This window comes from Coptis chinensis, chromosome 4, assembly GCF_015680905.1.
Source record: "Coptis chinensis isolate HL-2020 chromosome 4, ASM1568090v1, whole genome shotgun sequence".
NCBI classification, from domain to species: domain Eukaryota; kingdom Viridiplantae; phylum Streptophyta; class Magnoliopsida; order Ranunculales; family Ranunculaceae; genus Coptis; species Coptis chinensis.
In genome coordinates this window covers 25481448-25498769 of record NC_141459.1, presented here as the reverse complement: position 1 = coordinate 25498769, position 17322 = coordinate 25481448, and the positions used below count along the sequence as shown (strand labels likewise).

The 17322-nt window shown below is 36.7% G+C and overlaps 1 long non-coding RNA gene and 2 pseudogenes across 4 annotated transcripts; all 3 read left to right on the top strand.

Annotated features, from left to right (window-relative positions):
• Positions 1-3120: 3120 nt before the first annotated feature.
• LOC147502907 (uncharacterized) lies at positions 3121-5593 on the top strand. Of its 2 annotated transcripts, none has more exons than XR_015221846.1 (4): positions 3121-3399; positions 3778-3845; positions 4198-4250; positions 4351-5593. It is a non-coding gene; the product is annotated as an uncharacterized LOC147502907 (long non-coding RNA). The 2 variants fall into 2 exon arrangements; XR_015221845.1 differs by having other exon boundaries at positions 3123-3399; positions 4209-4250.
• Positions 5594-9727: 4134 nt separating this feature from the next.
• On the top strand, positions 9728-12998 carry LOC147502906 (cytochrome P450 CYP736A12-like; annotated as a pseudogene). Its single transcript, XR_015221843.1, has 2 exons — positions 9728-10624; positions 11657-12998. The product of XR_015221843.1 is annotated as a cytochrome P450 CYP736A12-like (transcript).
• Positions 12999-14016: 1018 nt separating this feature from the next.
• LOC147502905 (cytochrome P450 CYP736A12-like) lies at positions 14017-16670 on the top strand (annotated as a pseudogene). The gene is made up of 2 exons (XR_015221844.1): positions 14017-15067; positions 15673-16670. The product of XR_015221844.1 is annotated as a cytochrome P450 CYP736A12-like (transcript).
• The last annotated feature ends 652 nt before the right edge of the window (positions 16671-17322 follow it).

The window sequence follows — 17322 nt, the reverse complement described above, 5'->3', positions numbered from 1 at the left end:
TTACTACTGGGAAACAACTAAAAGCATTTGCACAAGTGCTAAAATTATATTGTTAATCGGAATGAGTTTACTGAGATAATTAATGCAAAGTTCAGGGGTATAGCAAGATGTCCAGTGACTAATCAAATTAGACATATAAAGTAGTTGAAAAAAGAACGAACACAAGTAGGAAAAGAAAACAGACACAACAAGAAACTAGCATTGGAGCAATTATATTATAGGTGAACAACTTCAACACTCTCAACATTATCACAGACACATACACTGCTCGGCATGCCCTCAGCACTTCTGTGTTCTTTAATGATACGTGTTCGATGTTTGCCAATAGAAAGAAAGTGTAGAGATCAATACCATTGTTAGCATGTGTACCTCCTTTGATTTGGTCAACCCGCAGCCATAACCTGTGCACTCTCTTCTTGGCTCGGACCCCTGGTGCCCTACTCACATGTTAGAGCATCTGGAGATCCTGTCTTTAACCTGCGTTTATTGAGGAAGCCAGTATAGAGATCAAGGTGACTTTATGATATTTGATCTGAGCTAGTCTGCTTGTCAAGAGTGTACAGGTCTCGGTGCGATGATTTTTCATTAACTGACTTTGTTGGTTGTGTTTGTTTGATTTGTTTTTGATTCAGATCATCTGAGTTCCTCTGCACTCTTTCTCCTCCAATAATATATGATAAGTGATGCCCAAGTAGTGCCAACCTCTTAGGTTCCCTAGATTTTTGGTACCCAAAAGCTTCTGTATATACTTTCTGTTAGTTAAGAAAGAAAATATTAGTGTTGTTGAAGTAGGTTGCTTTATATTTGAAATTTAAAATTTACAAAAACGCAGCGTATCGAAGACCAAGTTCTCTTTTTCTTGGTATGTTACGATTGTAGCTGACTTCTTTTTGAGCTCTACATGGAAGCGGTTTTTTTTTTCTCCTGCATTACCAACCCAAAAGGCCAAAACATATCTTTTAAAATGTTAATGTGATCACTCAATTTAGTGTCAATGGATCTTGTACATTTTAAAAAATCTCTGCTGAGAAGACTATATTTGTCTGTTAGTGTGTGTGTGTGTGCCTGAAGCAAAATGAAAATTTGGATTCCTGTTTCCTTTTTTTTTTGTTTTTCTGAGCTTTTATTCGTCTTCCAGGGAAAAGGGAAGGCCTGCAAGTTGAAAGGAATGGCCTCAATGATAATTGGGATGATGCAGAAGGGTACTACAGTAAGTTTCTGTCAGATCTCTTGCTGTAATAATGTAATATCATTGTTTAGTTCACACACAGTTGGTCTCAATTTCTCAAGTGGCTTCTCTTCACTGCTTTTTGCATTGATTGATTAGAGCCTCCTGATTATTTTGTGCATTTTGCCTTTTCTTGGTGCTGTAAGTTTCTTCTGATCATCTTTCCTTGATGGTGGTATATACAATATGTACTCACAGGCTATCGATTTGGAGAAGTACTTGATGGCAGATATGAGGTTATTGCAGCTCATGGCAAAGGCGTTTTTTCAACTGTAGTTCGTGCAAAAGATCTTAGGGCCGGGAAGGGTGAACCTGAAGAAGTAGCAATAAAGATTATCCGTAATAATGACACTATGTGCTCTCTCTCTCTCTCTCTCTCTCTCTGTATTCATTATTCATCCCCTTCTGGTTACATAAAAATTAACTTCTGTGCTAACATAAAGGTACAAGGCCGGATTGGAAGAGCTGGTCATACTGAAGAAGCTAGCTGGTGCAGATCCTGAGGACAGACGTCATTGTGTTCGTTTTATTTCAAGTTTCAAGTATCGTAATCATCTTTGCTTAGTTTTTGAATCTCTTCATATGAATCTTCGTGAGGTTCTCAAAAAGTTTGGTCGTAATATTGGCCTTAAGCTGACTGCTGTGAGGGCATATGCAAAGCAGCTTTTTATTGCATTGAAGCATCTTAGAAACTGTGGTGTTCTGCACTGTGATATAAAGCCGGACAATATGCTGGTAGATTCACCTTTCTTTGTATTGTTTCATAGGTGCTTGCATATTGTTGCAAATTTTGGACTGGCTTCTCACTGTTTTTTATTTAAACAGGTTAATGAGGCAAAAAATGTGCTGAAACTGTGTGACTTTGGAAATGCTATGTTTGCTGGAAAGAATGAGATAACACCCTATCTCGCGGAGCCCGATTTTATAGGGCCCCTGAAATAAGTATGTCCCACTCTTTTTTGTTTACATCTTTAGGAAATATATGTCTTACTTGAATTGATTTTCACTGCTCAGTCTTATGTGATTTTTAATTAAATCAGCTCGTACTTGTGTTTTTGTTACCACAGTACTTGGCTTGACTTATGATCATCCCATGGATATTTGGTCTGTTGGTTGCTGTCTATATGAGCTCTATTCAGGGAAGGTCTTATTTCCTGGGCCATCAAACAATGACATGCTTCGTCTCCACATGGAGTTAAAGGGTCCTTTTCCAAAGAAGATGCTCCGGAAGGTCAGTTTCTTTGTTGCATGAAGTTTAGTAAGTCGCCTTTGTGTTGTTTGGAGCTTTTAGGATAGCATATCTTGTAGAGAGTTTAAGTGGCAGTTTTTTTAATGCCAAGCACTATCCGCTTGTTGGAATCGAGTAAGAGTTGGTTGGTTTAAGCTTTAAACATTAATTTCGCTCATGAATCACACTGTCCGGACCGGTTATAGCATATTCTGTAGGCTTTTTTGGAGGATTACTTGAAGTTTAAAAGCATGGAATGGGATTTATCATAAGCTTACAATGTTTGCATCTTTCATGTTTTTCCTGATCATTCCCATCAGTTATAATTTGTTAATATATTGCAGGGAGGATTTACAGATCAGCATTTTGATCACGATTTGAATTTTTACGCTACGGAAGAGGACCCTGTTACAAAGAAGGTGATCACTTTCAGTACTGCACTACAGCAATTACATTTAGTGTTTTTTGGAGCATGAAGACACAAATAAAGTAATTTTGCATTGATTTAGCCTTTTCTCATTTGTTGCAGGTCAGAAGAGGTTGCTTCTTAACATAAAACCAAAAGATATTGGTACTATAATAACAGGCTCTCCTGGTGAGGATACCAAGATGCTAGCTAATTTTAAAGACCTTCTAGAAAGAGTATTAGTATTGGATCCAGAGAAGAGAATGACCATTATCTCAAGCGTTGAGTCACCCTTTCATCACTGGCAAGTGAACAAAGATGCTGATTTCTTGACTCAAGACATGCTGTTGAGCTAGATACATGTACATTATGATATTTTTATAATCTTCTCTCTAATCATTGGGCATTTATCTGTCTTATTCGTAAGCTGAACTGACCCAAGAGCAGTGGATACATTTTATGGCTGGATGGAAGGCTGATGATGTTTTGCCTGGAGACCTTGGCAGTTCTTTCAGTGGGATGTGATCTGTTTCTATTGTAAGACAACTCGCCAAAGGCGTTTTTATCTCTTGTAATCATTCTTGATGATTGAGATTAAAACTTCTTTCCTTAGAATTTTATTTGTATGGTTCTTGGACACGAGTTCTAACAGTTATCTCAGGTCCTTGATGCCAGAGAAGTATTGAAATGTGTCACTGATTTGAATCAGTTTTAATTGTCAATGTAAAATAATGATGCTTCTGAACTATTGGAATTATGGTTCGAGTATTATGCATTTTCATCTCTGTTTGAAGTTCTTTACTTAGTTGCAGGCGTATTGCATTTCTGTTTCATTTCCAAATTATTATTCTGCATTGCCTCTTCCTTTACAAGGTGGTTGGATCCTGGAAAATCTAATGCTTTATTTCCTATCAGGGTTTCTTCCAGTGCTATGAGGCAACCATTTCAGTGCTTTAGATGCTTAAAAGGCAACCAAACTGAAGGTACCCTGGTTTGTTTATTGGGCAGTTTTATATGTGACCCTTGCACCTATATGATATTAGACTTTAGAAGAAAAAGAGTAACAATTTGGCGGTAACTAGCAGACAACTGTTTTAAAATCACTGTCAATCTTCAAGTGGGAAACTGTAGTAATGATGTCAAGTCAGGTTGTCTATTTGCATCAGTCTGTGCCTATGTTGTTGTTGTTGTTGTTTTAAAAAATGAAGTTTGTTTTACTTAAGCTTTTGTTTTGGGATTATATGTAAATAATTTGTGTCATATTTCTTTGTACACCTTATAAGTTGTTTATATAACAAATAATTGTGTCTGATCCCTGCTTTGGTGGTTCTGGAGGATTTGCGTAGGGGGTGAATGGTTGGAGTTATTGTACTGGAAGTTATAAGCCGGTGAGCTCTCCCCAGTTAATATTATTACTTGCAATATGTTTGAACCTCGACCTTTTACAAGTAGAATATGTATTGACTTAACCTTTTATCTGTTTTTTAGGTTATTTTCTCATGTCTGCAACTCTGTAAGTGCTATTTATTTTTCCTTATCAGTGATCCGCTTTTGCCCATTGTGCTCTGGTCCACTAATTACTTGTTACTTTCTACATAGATGTAAGGCATGCCAATTTCGTTTTTTGGTTGTGATATGTTATATTATATTTATCTGTATTATAAAATTTTGTTTTTGCGTGTATTATTCTGGGTTACCCATTAGGTGACTTGAGTAATCATTGTCTGGTATAAGCGTTGTCAATTGATGCCATTAAGCGGCTTAGTGGGTTTACCTAGGTACTGGAGGTTGACTGTTTGGTGTGCTTGTTAAATCTGTAACTTTGTAAACTTTTGTCACTCATAATTTGTACTAGAACAGGGGTTGAATGAGGGAGTTGGTAGGTGCTTCTGCCACCCAAATTCAAGCAAAAAATGCATAGAGGCAAAATTTTGGCAGTTCTTAAATGGTAGCAAATTTTTTACCTGGTTTGCAGCTCCTTTGATTGGGATTTTGGTAGTAGAGGCACCCACCAAATCTTATTCACACCTTTTTCACCTGCCCAAGCCCTTTATTTATCCCCTGATTAGTGAAGATTCTCTCATGAAAAAGTTTCCAAATTGACAGGGTAAACAAGCACATCCCCACTCATTACTTTTGGTTTCATTTACTTGAGGCCTTTGAGGGTCCTGTATATATTAACGAGGCAGATCTCCTCCCACACCTCTTTTTGTGTTTTTCGTAGTTTGGTGAGACTCCTTTTGCATTTTGCATCTGTGAGAAAGCACAAAATGCGTAGATCTTGTTGAATGTAACATCTAATAATAAGGCTTAAAGAAAATGATTAATGTACAATTGAATGAAAGAAAATAAGAGTAAATAGATACAATTGTACTTGTTGAATGTAACATCTAATAATAAGGCTTAAAGAAAATGATTAATGTACAATTGTATGAAAGAAAATAAGAGTAAATAGATGCAATTGTACGAGTATTTTTTTTTTTGGGATAAATCAGCATCTTATCCTTGTTCCCTTATTTTTAAAATTTTGTGTATCACCATGTATTGTCAGTGTGTCAATAGTGGGTCCTGTGTTGTCAAAGGCTCCGCCTGGGTGCTGCTTGGGTTGCTAAGGCGGCAGGTTTTCAACTCCAACGCCTTGCCTACCAGAGGCAGTGGCGGCATTTTGTTGGGTGGGAAAGGCGTTTAAGAAATGAAAAAAAGTTTAAAGAAAAAAAAGGCTCAACAAAAGGAACTTAAAAAGAAGCCCAAACGGAAGCCTGCATTGTAATTAAAATTCTTTTATTCTAAAATCTAAACCCTTCTCTCCCAAACTCCTGAGCTATGCAAAGTATGCATGATTTATATTTAGGATTTTTTTTTGTGTGTACTCAGGGGGGAGACCCTAATTTCTCCATCTAGTTGGGGAAATCCTAATTGGCTCATCTAGTAAGGGGGTAATACTAGTTAACCCTTATATTTATCACTCTGTATGATATTATTTGAAACTTTAAGGTTTGTAACGTCTTTGTGTGTGTGGGGACTATTGGTTGAGTGCAAGGTGTTCTGAAATTGGTCTACCGCCTTTCGCAGCATATCCCTGGTCACATCCAAATGCTACCATATTTACATTTGTAGGGCAACTTGTGCTCATGATGAACTGTCCATGACAAACTAAAGTAAATTCAGGATGGATATTTGTATCTTTAGCATTTCATCATTAATATAATTCTGTTTTAGCTTCTCCAAAAATAAAGGAAAAAGAAAAAAGCATTCTGGTCCATCTTCTATGTTATATTAAATGATTTTTGCAACTGGGGTTGTAGATTTTCCATTTTCAAATGGCATGCAAGTCCTTCTCTTGGATTTGTGTATGTTAATTGTTGTACTTCAGATATGACAGTATGACACTGAGTTTGTAGTGGTATTCTGAACTGCATGTTTCTGAGGTAGAATCTACAGATATTGATATTTGAAAACGCATTTGTGACATTTCCATTGTTGTGTTATCTATTTATCTAATAGTATTCCAGTTAAGAGAGTTCTGACTAATACAGTTTTTCTACGGAGCTTTTGTATATATATAATTGCTAGGGTTTGCTGAGGAAGTGTATGTTTTTTTTAGAGCCTGATGAGCATGCATCTTAGATAAACGCATTATATGTCCTTATATAGAAAAAATTTAATGCCATTCAATCAAATTAAATCAGAGAACGAACGTAACAACAATAGGTCATAGTTATCTACTAGGTGAGACTAAACTATTATATATTTGTGCATGTACAAGAAGATTAGAACTGTTGAAACATTTAGCATAATGAAAAATTTGCACACAGAAAAGTAGAATAGTGGAAGAAGACTGAAATTGCATAGTGACTAGCCTGGCCCATGTAAATTATTATCCTGTACGTAGTTCATTAAAAACATAGAAGTTGTGTTAGATATGGTTGACAATAGGCTCCAAGGATTATGTGTATGGTGGGTGATTTAGTGAAATATCGAGATTAACATGCGTGTACTCATGGGCTATATAAGGCTCTACAGGTTGTATAACTGAACGACTGAGCTGACAGCCAGGGAGCTCATAATTGCTCCAGGTGGGTTTCTTAGCCTATATTCTTGTTCAAACCGAGCCTTTAGGATTACCTTTAACTAGGCAGTGTACCCAGTTGGTACTGGTAGTAGATACAGGTAATTTGAACCATCTTTTGATAGACCTGCGCCATGGGTAAGGATTTCCTATATTCCCTTTTCCTGTTCGACTTGATTTCTGAGTAAGAACAACCTGAACCTTTGTTTTTGAAGGTTCATCTAGGGATATCCTGTTGTGATTTATGTTGGGGTAGCTCAGTGCAACAAGTGTTGCTTCAGAGTGTTTTGTTAATTGGAATATGTGTGCATTGCCCCCGGCTTACACAAATGCTGAGTACCATCCGTTAGGCTTTCTCGGTTGCAACATAATCACAGTTGTGTTCCTGTCGTGGAAGTTTTCGGCGAGCATCATTTCCTGTTTCAATTGACAAGAGATGTGATCGCTGGATTCTGGCAATGACGCTTGGCGTTCATAAGAAAGGAACATGTGCTTGTCATCAGCAAGGGTATTATATGTATGTTTGAGATGGCCCAAACTGTATATGAAGTTTGTATGGAAACTAAACGTTAGAAAATCAATGTGATTGAAAGCAAAGTCCTGTTTAATGAAATTGTTGAAAAAAATATGCTAAATGCATGTATATATGATCAATGTTTACCAATGGCGAGAAAATTGTTAGTTAGCTGATGAGGGATCCCGTTATTTCAAACTGATTACTTGTACGTGAATACGTGATTCTTGGAAGAAAATTCGCCTTCAAAGGTGTAATCAACTGGGCACCTTCTTGTACATTTAATGTTATAGCCGGTATTTTTAATTTAATGGTGATTAACTTGAGCTCTTTTTTTGGTTTTCCTATTGGTATGGTGTTACCTTTTTATTTTGTTTTGCTTTTATTTGGCTGCTTTGGTTTTACATTTTCATTTTGTTGCTGCTGGTATTGCATTGTAGTCGTAGTCTTAATGCTATTAGCTCCTTCACCGACGAATTAGCTCATTGTCCTAGCTAACCACCCACACAGGAGCTTCCCATGCGAACTTTGAGTGTTAGTAAACTACTACATTTTGGGGAGTACTTTCTAATTTGGAAACGTTTCTCTTCATTCCTATAAAACAAAGAAAAAAAAGAGAAAGAGAAGGAAACAGAGTGTTATAATGTGCATATGCTGTCTCTCGCCTACCTGCAGTTAGTATTTGATGTTCTTCCACAGAACCAATTTCTTTACGGGAGTATGGATGCATTTCCAATCCTGAAAATTACATCATTTAGTGTTCCATATTAGCCGAAATTGTGCAACTTAAGAGTTACTTGACAACTCCAAGGTTGAGTTCTTCTAGGCTTCTGGCCCGTGAGAGAGAATAGATAGCTATAATTTTGTTGAGTCAATATAGATCACATCTGAGTGACGATTCGTGGTTGTTAACTTGGTATCAGCGCTATGAATTGCTCATCGATGGCGCAAGTATTTGGAAAGATATTTGGAATCAAGAATGATGGTTTCAAAGAAACCATGCATTCATGAAGGTGCAAGGCTGGCAGGGGAAGGTTATTACCATTTAGCTGGTTATTTATCTCTAATTGGAGCACTTGATCTTCAGGTAATTTCCCTACCACATTTCCTGGGAGGCTTGAACAATGAAACATGCAAGAAAACACTAGCTAAGGGTACTTCATGGATTAATCTAGCATGCCTATAAAGTGAACAGATAATTATGGCCGGCAAACTTATGAGCGGGGTGGTTGGATACTTGGATTAATGTCATATGTCGTGTAGGGATGAAATGATCAATTCAGTAACTGGTTAGGAATTAAGCTTGAATTTCATACGAATCTAACACTGTTTTCCATAGCACTCCAATAACTGCTAAGTAACGGAATGAAATTAATGTTAGCGCCAAAGACTGTAGGTAAGTAACGAATCTAACACTGTTTTCCGTAGCACTCCAATACCGGCAATACGCAGTTAGTTTTGGTGGGGCTTTAAATGTGGCGTATTTTTTTCGTTTTTGATTTCGTTTTTTATTTCGTTTTGGGTGTTGTTGACTTTTATTCTGTCCGGAATCAAATAGAGCACGTAAGCTAAGCAGTTAAAATCGCGATTAATCGGTGGTTGAGGCGTTGAGCTATGTGTTTCTCCGATTTCTCAGAATGTGTTTCTCCAATTTCTCAGTTCTTACTCATTGGGTGATTTAGTCAGTAATGTTAGACCGACCCACTTATTTGACCTACGTTTTGGACCTATGATATGTCAAAAGTCTTAATTACTGATTTACATAGAGATACGCAAATCAACGTTATTCAAATAGTGAGTCACAATAGTAGGTCTAAAAAGTAAATTTGTGTACTCCGATTTAATCGGTCATATCAACCGCAAACATCAATTTCTTGGACAAACGAGAAAAGAACATCGTTGATTTTCTGGCTTGATTTTGATGAGCGATTAGTTGTAGCACGATAGGTTCCAGAAAATATTGAGAGAGAGCAACAAAACCAGATCTATATTGAAGAGATTTTTTTGCTCACATGTCTGATGCTAACAGTGCTTTGAAGTTTTAATATCAAAGCAGGATATGCTCACAGGTCCGATGCCCACAAATACATTGAAATTGCACTATTAATATTACTTGAGAATAAATAAGTGATAACATATATAGATAAGAACAAGAGTAAATGAAGATATAATTATATATTTATATTTAATAGTATAAAACCAATTAAATTACCGATTAATCGCATATCACTCCTACACCCGGTTAACATATGAACCCCTATGTGTGTGTTGTTTATATTTCTACCTCGGACTTGGGACACTTTTTAACTCATCATTGCATGTGCAGAATATATAATGCCAAATCCATATATAATACTTTGATATAGTCATATACTGCTTTGAATATAACGTTAAAATATCATAGAAAAATATATATATAATGTTAAGTTTCGTCAATGTATAGCTCTTGAATGAAGTCTTCTCTCCTCCCTCTTCAAATGCATCAAATAATGGTGTATGAGATTGCTGCCCTCTTCTTTGCTTTCCTGGCTGGCTTGTGGTCTCTATCATATCTTTTTAGTCCATTAAGATCAAAGAAAAATGGTTCATTAGGCCTTCCTCCTGGTCCAGTGGGACTTCCTCTACTTGGCCACCTTCATATGTTGGGTGATCTCCTCACCATAGCCTACATAAGCTAGCTATGAAATATGGTCCAATTGTGTTCATACGCCTTGGTCTTGTCCCAGCAGTTGTCGTCTCATCTCCTGAATGGGCCGAGTCAATCCTTAAGACTCACGATTCAGTTTTCGCTAGTCGGCCTAAAATACAAGCAGCTGAGTGCATGTCTTATGGACAGAAAAAATTTGGTGTTTGCAGAATATGGTCCATATTGGCGAAACATTCGCAAATTGTGCACCATAGAGCTGCTTAGCAGTTCCAAGGTTGAGTTGTTTAGGCCCATGAGGAGAGAAGAATTGGTTAATTTTGTTGAAACGATAAAGATTGCAGCTAAATCACGCTCTGTTATTGATGTTAGTTCCAAGGTTGAATCACTCATTGAAGACATGTCATACCGAATGATTTTTGGACTTAAGGATGATAAGTTTAACCTCAGGTCATGCCTCCAACAAGCTGTCAGTATCACTGGAGCTTTCAATCTGGCTGATTTTATCCCTTACCTTAGAGCATTTGATCTTCAAGTAAGTATATGTATATCTTCATCAATTTAGAACAATACGTGAGATCCATTTTATTTTATTGTGGTAACGGTGGTCCTTGTCTCCATATGTTTGAAGTATGGATTTGATTGTCTACAGAATCGCGATCTGTTAGTGAAACCAAGGCCCAAAATATAACATCTATTAGGCCTCAGGCATATCCGAAAATGAAGTTAACATATTTGTGTGGATACTTTCTCTTAAAGGACATGCCATGGGGCAGATCATAGCTAGTAATTCGCCGAATTATTCACGAATTATTCGCGAATTATAAGGTTTGGCGAATAAAACGAATAATACGGCGAATTTTTGAATGATACGGTTTAATTCGCGAATTGGTTGGGTCGGGCTTATAATTGCCGAATTCTTCGCGAATTATTCACGAATTATAAGGTTTGGCGAATAAAATGACATTTGTATTATTTTTTCATGAATAAAATTGTAAAAATAAAAATAAAAACGTTATATACTTATATATCAAAATTTTAAATGTAAAATATATAGCCGAATTTTAAAGAAATATATTCGTATTATACCCGTTTAAAACACGTATATCGTATTTTTACCGTTAGCGTTTTATTGGACCGAATATTTAAAAGTATTATTGTTGAAAATTTCGAATCTTAGGCGAATAATTGACGTATCGAACTTTTGCCGTCCACGAATTTACTAGCTATGGGGCAGATTATATAATGTCTTGAATAACTTTTTAACATTTATTAATTTGGTTCGTGGGCAGTTTATATACAATATAATATAAACTGTGCACGACACTATGCTGCTCAAAACACCATATAACATGTCCGTTAACGATAGTCCCGTTGAAGAAAAAGCCTGCTTATAGATATTATAACCATTTGTACAATCCTTTTGCGCCAAAAAGTGCCTCTAAACACCACAATATATAAATTTGTGTTAGTGTAGGTAGTATTATATTATGGTTCAAATAAAAACAACTTAAGAAGTGTTTTTTCTTCCAATCCGTATGCTCTTATTAGAACGTTCCTTCTCCAGGGTTTTGGTCGCCGCATGAAGGCTGTTAATATGGTGTTGGATGGATTTTTGGAGAAGATCATCGATGAACATGTACAAGATGCTAAAGAACTACATGGAACACATAGGGACTTCATCGACGTGATGCTATCCTTGATAGAATCTAATAATACACGGGAGTTGCACCTAGGGCGAGACCATATCAAAGCAATCATGGTGGACATGCTTGCCGGAACAATGGATACTTCAAGTACTGCAATTGAATGGGTCATTGCCGAACTTCTAAAGAACCCGCGTGTTATGAAACTAGTTCAAGAAGAATTACAAATTGTCGTTGGCTTGGATAGAATAGTTGAGGAAGCAGATTTGATTAAATTAGACTATCTGAAAATGGTGATTAAGGAAAGCATGAGGCTTCATCCAGTAGCCCCATTGCTTGTTCCTCATGAGTCCATTGAAGACATAACAATCAAGGGATACTTTATACCAAAGAGTTCTAGAGTGCTTATAAATACTTGGGCAATAGGAAGGGACCCCAATGTATGGTCAAGTAATGCTGAAGAGTTCTTTCCCGAGAGGTTCATTGGTACCAACATTGATTTTCAAGGACGTGATTTTCGTTTTCTACCGTTTGGATCAGGCCGTAGGAAATGCCCAGGGATGCAGTTAGGCTCAATGGTGGTTGAATTAGTACTTGCTCAATTGGTTCACTGCTTTAATTTAGAGCTTCCGGGTGGTATGTCACCTAATGATCTAGAGATGACGGAAAAATTTGGTCTAACATTGCCAAGAGCTAACCATCTTTTTGCAGTCCCAACTTATCGCCTACGCGTCAACTTTGGAGCGTAGGGCAGTCCAGTATGGACTATGGAGTATGCACTCTCGCTTTGTTTCGACTCTTGTATAACAGCTTGGTTACTTATTTTTCAGATTCTGTTTCTGCATCTAACGTTTTATACAGTGTATTGGTCAGAAGGTAGAATCATGTTACTATGGTGTTTTAATCGTTATCATGTCTCAGAAATACTAAAAGTTGTAGAATAATTTTGAGATCAGTGTAGTTATTTTCATGCTTTTCTTGTTGAGTATTTGGTATCAGTTTCTAAATGACCAAGGGAAGTGAGGTGGTTGAGTAGGCACGAGCCGCAAGCTCGAGATTTGATTCCTCCGATCCCCACAACAATCAGAAGAAATATCAGCTAGCAACTGAATCAGGATTCAGGAAATCTCCTGAATTTGTGCTTGTATTTTAAGGCAAGTATTTTGTGGTTGTAGGTTTGAGATTGTAATTAACTTGGTTCTTGTATATAATTTCCTCTCTTCACTCTCTTGTTATCAAATAATGGGTACTTGGATTGTTGCACTTTTAACTGTGTTCCTCTGTGGTATCTGGTCTCTTTTATACATCTTTAACTCCTTGAGAGCCGAAAAATGCAAAAAGTGTTCGTTGGGTCTCCCCCCTAGTCCAAAAAGGTGACTCTAATTGGCCACCTTCACGTGTTCGGTGATCTCCCTACAATATTATGCAAAAATTGGCCGAGAAGGCAAGAAATTCCATGTTATTAATTGAAATATCCATGTTATTAATTGAAAAAAAAAAACATATTTTAGAGTACTAAAAACTGTTGATAAGTTTTTAAATTAGTATGGTTCATTCTTGCTTTTTCGTTGAACTGTACTGGTGCACACTAACAGTTTCATAATGGTAAGATGATATTGATTATTGACAACTTGAGAATGAATTTAAACTGAAGGAAGAGTACTTCGACAGTGCCAATGCTTGCTTAAGGTTGTGAACAGATCTGATATAGAATTCCATCCAATTCCAACTCGCCATAGTTTGTTAGTCTTCTCCCAGCCATGGTCGTCTCATCCCCTGATGAATTCGTCGAGTTGTTCCTCTAGATGTGGAACCTTGTGGACGATATTGCCCAAATATTTTCAAATGGTGCAACTCTGAGTTGCTTAATAACTCTTTAAGGTTAAGTTCTTTATGCCCCTGAGGAGAGAACATATAGTTAATTTCGTTCGTAAGACTACATCTGAGTGACGATCCTTGGTTGGAATCAGTGCTAAGGTTGAATTGCTCATACATAGATCAAATGATATTCGTACTCAGCAAGAATCATAGTTTCTAGAAGGTGTAAGCTGAGGTTGGCAGGTGCTTTAAGTTTATTGGCTGAAAAATACCTTATGTTGGAGCACTTTATCTTGGAGTAAGAACACATTATCAAGGTAAGTTCTTGGAGCTAGTAGTTAGTATTATACCTTACCGATGGATAAGAAAATCCTTTTGCACTCCACATGTTTTAGTGAATTTTATATTAGAATGCATTCTTTTTTTTCTTATGGCTAGCTTCTTGTAAATTTTAATTTCTTTTTTTGGTTTTATTTTCGTTGCTTTGTGGTTGTTGTCTTGTATTCGTCGGTGGTGTCGTTGTCTTAATTGCTGATCCAGGAATTAACAAAAAAAACAAGATATTCTAGAAAGATATATATTATGTAAAGAGACTAAGAGAGAGTGATTTGTAGCCCCATGTTTTGCTTCTTATATATCAACTAAATCGTGCGTTTTTAACTTATTGTTATTGCATCATGTGCAAAAATGGTTGAGTCAATATCAAATTTCCATATATAGTTTACTTGTATGTTTCTAAGACCATATACTGTTAAGTTTCGTCAATATATAGCTCTAGAGTAAAGTATCCTCTCTAGTCTCTTCCCTTTTCAGATGTATCAAATAATGGGATCTGAGATTGCTGCTCTCTTCTTTGCTTTCCTTGCTGGATTATGGTCTCTGTCATATCTTTTCAGTTCATTAAGAGCAAAAAAAAAAAATGGTTTATTAGGCCTTCCTCCTGGTCCATTGGGACTTCCTCTACTTGGCCACCTTCATATGTTGGGTGATCTCCCTCACCACAGCCTACATAAGCTAGCTATGAAATATGGTCCAATTGTGTCCATACGCCTTGGTCTTATCCCAGCAATAGTCGTCTCATCCCCTGAATGGGCCGAGTTATTCCTTAAGACTCACGATTCAGTTCTCGCTAGTCGGCCTAAAATACAAGCAGCTGAGTGCATGTCTTATGGACAGAAAAATCTGGCGTTTGCAGAATATGGTCCATATTGGCGAAACATTCGCAAATTGTGCACCTTACAGCTGCTTAGCAGTTCAAGGTTGAGTTGTTTAGGCCCATGAGGAGAGAAGAGTTGGTTAATTTTGTTGAAACAATAAAGATTGCAGCCAAGTCAAGCTCTGTGATTGATGTCAGTTCAAGGTTGAATCACTCATCGAAGAAATGACACACCGAATGATTTTGGACTTAAGGATGATAAGTACAACCTCAAGTCAAGCCTCCAACAAAGTTTGAGTATCGCTGGAGCTTTCAATCTGGCTGATTTTTCCCTTACCTTCGAGCATTTGATCTTCAAGTAAGTAATCGAATTAGAACAATACGCGAGATTCATCTTTCATTATTTTGGTAATGGTAGCAGTTAATTTCTCCAGATGTTTGAAGTATGAGTTTTTGTTTTCTTGGGGTTAAGGCAGACCCCTACCTGTCTCATTAAAACATAGTAAATTACATACCTTCTCTAAAGTATGAGTTTGATTGTGTACAGTTTTATGCTTTGTTAATGTAAACAAGGCCCAAAGTATCTACCGAGCATCAAGGCAAAAATGAAAAGGAAAAAAAAAACGCAAAATTTGGTGTACATACACTGAAAAAATTAATTAGCATGTCATACATTTTATTTGTAAGTACTAATCTCAGTTAATGTGACGTGTGATTGGGAGTTCAAAATTCAAATACATTTGTGTTTATTAAGATCCCAGCCATAAAACTATCTCTTTTGATATTAAGCTTCATAATCCCCAGGTTTTCTTTAGTAAAAGCAAATGCCTCAAGGAGCACAACATATCATTAAAGTTGTGTTAGTGTAGGTAAATTTATGGTTCAAGGAACAATCCATTTGTTAAGAATTGTTTTTTCTTCCAATCCATGCTGTTATAGAACATAAGAAAATTCCTTTTTCAGGGTTTTGGTCGCCGTATGAAGGCTATTAATATAGTGTTGGATGGATTTTTGGAGAAGATCATTGATGAACATGTACAAGATGCAAAAGAACTACATGGAACACATAGGGACTTCATCGACGTGATGCTATCCTTGATGGAATCTAATAATGCACGGGATTTGCACCTAGGGCGAGACCATATCAAAGCAATCACGGTGGACATGCTTGCCGCAACAATGGATACTTCAAGTACTGCAATTGAATGGGTCATTGCCGAACTTCTAAAGAACCCGCGTGTTATGAAACTAGTTCAAGAAGAATTACAAATTGTCGTTGGCTTGGATAGAATAGTTGAGGAAGCAGATTTGATTAAATTGGACTATCTGAAAATGGTGATCAAAGGAAAGCATGAGGCTTCATCCAGTAGCCCCATTGCTTATTCCTCACGAATCCATTGAAGACATAACAATCAAAGGATACTTTATACCAAAGAAGTCTAGGGTCCTTATAAACACTTGGGCAATAGGAAGGGACCCCAATGTTTGGTCTAGCAATGCTGAAGAGTTCTGTCCTGAGAGGTTCATTGGTACCAACATTGATTTTCAAGGACAAGATTTTCGTTTTCTACCGTTTGGATCTGGTCGTAGGAAGTGCCCAGGGATGCAATTAGGTTCAACGGTGGTTGAATTAGTACTTGCTCAATTGGTTCACTGCTTTAATTTAGAGCTTCCGAATGGTATGTCACCTGATGATCTAGACATGACCGAAAAATTTGGTCTGTCATTACCAAGAGCTAATCATCTAATGGCAGTCCCAACTTATCGTCTGATCATCAACGTATGAGTGTAGGCCGGGCCACTATGCAGTCTCTATGCTTTGGCTAGCTATTGTATAACAATTTGGTTACTTATTTTCCAGCTTCTATTTTAGCATGTAAAGTTACATAGAGTGCACTGGTCGGAAGCCAGAATCATGTTGGTTTGGAATTTTATTAAATGTTTTCGTGCTGTTATTGGTATCTGTTTCAAAATGACCAAGAAAATGATGCAGTACTTGGTGAGCGCCTATGGTTTGCTTTCACTTGATGGGTGGGGTTCCTTTACAAGTTATAGGCGTGCGTTATAGGTTGTTTTGATACGTGTTAAATGTTAAATGTTATTTGCTTTAGGTTTTTTCCTTTTAGTTGTGTCAAAAAGTTTTTGGTCTTTTTTTTTTTTTTTTTTTCGATAAAAAAAAAGTTATTTTGAAGTTGTGATCAACTCAAAAAGTTATTTTGTCATGTCCTCATAAGGCCAACTTAGCGTTTTGAGAACACATTTTTCATTAGGGATCCCTTTTCATTATTAGCATTATTACTAGCATATTAAGCATTACGTGGCTATTTTCCAAACTTCTTCAAATTAAATATGATAGGGCCCATCGATGTGACAAAAAAACAACAAAAACTGTAACGTAGAGCCCATGATGTTGAAAAAAAAAATTCCTCTTTTAAAATAATGAAATTACAATTTTGCCTATATAAAATCTAAAAATATATATTAAACAATGAAATTACCAAAATACCTCTGTGTCTAATTTTTTTGACATAGAGTGCCCACATATGAGGACAATTTCAAAATAAAATTACAAAAAACACATGTAAAATTACCTTTTTACCCTTCAAAAGTCAA